The 4,664-nt window shown below is 36.2% G+C and overlaps 1 long non-coding RNA gene across 1 annotated transcript in view; it reads right to left on the bottom strand.

The window, feature by feature from the left end:
* Positions 1 to 2,768, bottom strand: part of LOC103458153 (uncharacterized) — a 3,134-nt gene extending 366 nt beyond the window's left edge. Inside the window, exons 1-3 of the long non-coding RNA XR_532544.2 lie at positions 2,416 to 2,768; positions 2,219 to 2,330; positions 272 to 351 (exon numbers count right to left, since the gene is read on the bottom strand). This is a non-coding gene — a long non-coding RNA (uncharacterized LOC103458153). The remainder of the gene's footprint in view (positions 1 to 271; positions 352 to 2,218; positions 2,331 to 2,415) is intronic.
* Positions 2,769 to 4,664: the final 1,896 nt, after the last annotated feature.

Genomic DNA, 4,664 nt, shown 5'->3' with positions numbered 1-4,664 from the left:
AGAGAGAGAGAGAGAGAGAGAGAGAATAAGTAAAAGAAAAGGGCAGAAGCAAAAGAGACCTAAAAGTTGGATGCTTTCCACAAACATTTCCTGTTTAGTTTCTGATTGTCTAAACAAATGACCTTCTAAATCTGACCTGCGCTGCATTGCTCAATGAGGGTGATCATGTATTTTCCAGCATAACGTGTCATTGATTGTACAGCACAATCAAGTAACCATGTTACCTTCCGTTGTTATGAAAAAGAAACTTGGTTTTGCATCATAGCTCTACCTGAAATTGGCCTCTGTCTCTTTAAGAAGCTCCTCCTGCTTTGGACACGCCCCCTTCATGCATTTCTTAGGACTGTTGAACTGAGAAGCACAGACACGTTCAACAAATTAGAAAGTTATTGACGTATCAATTTATTTCAGGAACTTTATCAAAAAGTGAAACAGATGATTAGTAATAACACATAAATAGATGTTTTATAGCTTTTATTTCTGTTACTTATGATGATTTTCTACTTAGAGTTAATGAAAACATGACATTTAATTTTAGAATATTACATCAGACTAATAATGAAAAAAGCTATCCTTTAAAACAGAAGTGTGCATAAAGTATGTTTAATGCCTGTTTTACCTGTTTAATGGTTATTTTTAAAAGACACCTTTATGCTGCTGCCGCTAGTCTGGAGGAGCTGAGTGGTTGCCAAGGGAGATTAAAGGATTTCTCAAACATGCATGCAACAAATAATCAAAGCAACACTCCAGGTATGATTTTAATGAAAGAATAACATGATAACACGATGTGAAGCTTAGAAAAGCTTGATCTAGCTTAAAAGAATGACTGAAGTCTTGCTACTAATCATGCTTTGACTTCTTTTCGAATACAAAAAGATGAGGGGAAGTTTCTGAAAGATTCATGACCCTCAGGATCAAATTCCTGTCTGGAAGGGACACATTCCTGCAAAGCGTGAAGATTTAAATACAGGCTGTGAATCCTGACCTGAACTCTCGAGTTTACGGGGAAATGGATTTAAACCCGAATCCTCCAACCAAAGAGGGTCCTGTTCAGACTTCATGACAGAACAAATTAGCTGTTGGTATGTTGTTTTTCTCCGCAACGTCCAATGACCGTCTGTTAGAGTGAGACAGAACCCGGTCAGTGGGAGATGTATGTCTAATTGAAACGGGAAATAAGGGGAAGTCACTGACCAGGTCAGCTGCAGGCAACCATTGGAAAGCAAGTGGTACAGTAGATCTTCTGGTCTTTCTGGGGTTTTTTTGTTTCAGAGAAGCAAAATATCAAATCATCTGAGAATCATTTTTGAGAGAGGTTTTTCAGAGGTTATGGCTGACATGTTTTCGAAAGGCGAACAAGTTTAAATTTACTGTGTGTTTTCTCAAATATACAGAATCAAAGATGCAAGTACAGACTCAATGCAAGTTCAACGGCTGCTTATGGATCCAAATATTGTTTTTAGTTTGCTACTCCTATGAGGTTAAAATTAGCAGCCATAATAACTGTAAGTTGAAAGCTGAGGATAATGATAGTATGTAATTTACATACATAAAGTAGCTTATAGGAATGATAAATCATCTGGTGTTGACATGGTAGTATGGGGGGACCCAAATGAAAATATGCGCTGGGCCTCAAAAAAGCTTGGGCCGGCCTTGTGTCCACCCCAAAAACATCTGAAAATGAAAAAAAAAGTCCCATAGTAAGTTGGAGAGAAATATCTTTTTCTTCTTCCCCCCTTTTTTGAATGATTAACCACTCTTAAAAAGAAGAGAAGAAAATGATATCTGATTAAAATTGGTTTAATTGGTTGATTTCCTACCTTTGTAACATAGTGCTCAATCTTAAAAAAGGTCGATAGCAGAACCTTCCATCACATTTTAATGTTTTGGGAATTATTGTCCTGCTAGAACATGTGATTGTCTACAAGTTTAAACAAGCTAAACTTGTAGACAGAGACAGATTATAGAGACAGAGAGCTGAACGCAGCTCTCTGTCTCTATAATCTTACCCACTTCAGGCTGTTCAGCAGTAACTGAGTTTCCATTACAAATGTATGCAAAACTTTATTGATATTTCACAAATGTTGAAAAAAACACCTGTGGATTTTTGACAATAAGTTAATGTTTTTTGTTGTCTGCTTCAAAAGCCTCCAGAATATGATTTCAAAATCAGCAGCACATTTGATCAGCTGGTTTCCCAGTTTTGTGGTTAACTTACCATCCAGAACCACTTGCTGCATTCCTGTTGGTTATCCAGGAGGCTCCACTTCTGCTTTTCACTTAAGCAACTCATTATTCTAAGAGGTGACTGATTTCTGAGACATACAGAACTGAGAAAATATTTTTTAAAAATTATTTTCAAAGACTGACTCTGTTGATAATAATAATAATGATGAAGGTGACGGAGGTACTTACTGTACGGCATGGCCTCCGTGGCTCCACAGGTCAATCTAATTTTCACAAATGCATTACAAATGTCGCTAATTAAAGGTTATTATTTGTCGTGTGGGTGAGTTCACGCATGCAGATGTGCTTTCACCAGCACACATGCAGTTCCGTCATGTGGCGACCGCATGAATCGGTGGCGTGGTTCAATGAACACGTACTCGACCTGAGAGCCTCCCATGACCACCGCTAACCATCTGTTGTCTGTTGCTGTGGCAACCGTAAACAAACGAAGTCATGAAATGTGAAATTTCTTGCTGGTTGGAGTGTTTGTTATGGTCCTTTTCCTACACATTCCAACAATTTCACTGATAAGGACTATAGAACGGCGGCTCCCCCCACAATTATTTGATTGTATATTTTTAGATAAGAGTTGAACCAGCCTTAATGCGACATTAGTTGGGGATTAGCACTTTATAAATAAACAGAACTGAACTGAATGAATTTTAAATTCGCACCTACCTTTCCTGGACGTTGAACTAAAAATGATTTAAATGATATGATTTTCACTTAGGTAAATTCAGTATTTACAAGAATAAAGTGGTTACCAAGGAAACTCTTCAACTTCATAGTCATGTCAGCGGGCTACAGACAGATCTTGAGCTAGCTAAGGTTTGAATTATTGTTCTTACTGTACATGTTTTGAGCAGGTTTAAATAATAAACAGTGTCATTCAATAAATTAGAATATTATTGAAAAGTTCATTTATTTGAATAATAAAATTATTCAAATAATAATTTGAATGATGTGGATTAATTACAAACTGATGTTTTCAGGCCTTTATTTTTGTTTAAATTATGAATTTTCACATATTGCGAATGAAAAGAATTATGTTGAAGAATAAAATATGACATCACACTAATAAATATTTGTAAATGTGTAGATTAAAAGGTATGCTTAATACCTAGTAAAAGGCTGTCATTTTCAAAAAGTACCTTTGTTCTGGCTCATCAAAACAAATATTCAAATTGACTATAAATGTATTTTGTTGTTGCTGTTGGTTTTTTGTGGCTGTTGTCTTGTCCAGGACAAAGAAGATCGACACAACTACTTTACTCAAATGTTCTGTTGTCTTTCCCATTTTTTAAGGTTGGAGGAGAGAAATGTATATCCCTGAACAAAAAGATATGACATATAACGAAATAAAACTTTCAAAAATACTGTGATTAACCTGAAAAAAGGGGCGAAAAAAGTTTTATTAGGTTACTAACATTCAGCTTTAGTAAAACTGCAACCCTGAGCAAGTGGTCAGGCACTGCTCCCGACTTTATGTTGTGGTTTTAACTATAAAATACAAATTCAGCTATATCAAACTATATGAACGTACACAAGAAATCATCAGCACTGGGATTTTTGAATAATTTCTTTTAATTAATTGACAAAAGGAACATTTTTCCCAATGGTTGCTTCAGTTCATTTGGTAACAAGAGCTACAACACTGAAAATAATAAAATAAGCTAATAATAAAATAAAAATGTTCTCCTTTTGTAAGTTATGATGCTGATTTGCAACAGTTAAGGTTAAATGAGAAAAAAAATTTAGTTCTTTGCCCTAACTGACTTTGAGTTTATCCAAATGGTCCACAGTGATGAAGTCTATTAAAAAATGTTACATTAGTCCTTTTTAAAAAAATATACAATCACCACTAAAGTCAAAGTGGAGCAGAGGCTGATGAAGTGAAAAGTGAAATACCTGTATGAAGCGGAACGGGGATCCTGCTCCCATCCTGAAGTGAACTTGTTTGGTTCCGATCTGCTGAACGTTAAGCGTGGCGTATCTCTCAGTCAGGTTCAGAATCAATGTGATGCCAGAGAATAAATCATTCACAGTGTTCAGTCTTACACAACATAACATGAACATGAAGGATAAAGCTGTGGACCTGAATCTGCTGCATGAAATTTGTGTGGCCGTGTCAGAATGCGTGCTCTGTGCAGGGATATGGCCACTGTCCCATGTGACGCTGTCTGTGGAATCATCAGATTTGTGTTTCACACTGCATGGTGTGGAACTGAGACACTCACCGCGTCGCATTTCTGGACTCACATGACGTCACGCTTTCACAAATTTAACTTCATGTTTTGTCTTTCTAGAACGTTAACATTACTGACAGGTCTAAAGTCCTGACTTTCTTTCTTTCTTTCTTTCTTTCTTTCTTTCTTTCTTTCTTTCTTTCTTTCTTTCTTTCTTTCTTTCTTTCTTTCTTTCTTTCTTTCTTTCTT

This window comes from Poecilia reticulata, linkage group LG22 (genome assembly GCF_000633615.1).
Source record: "Poecilia reticulata strain Guanapo linkage group LG22, Guppy_female_1.0+MT, whole genome shotgun sequence".
Lineage (NCBI taxonomy): Eukaryota > Metazoa > Chordata > Actinopteri > Cyprinodontiformes > Poeciliidae > Poecilia > Poecilia reticulata.
The sequence above is the reverse complement of the archived record's forward strand: the minus strand, read 5'-3'. Positions and strand labels throughout refer to the sequence as shown.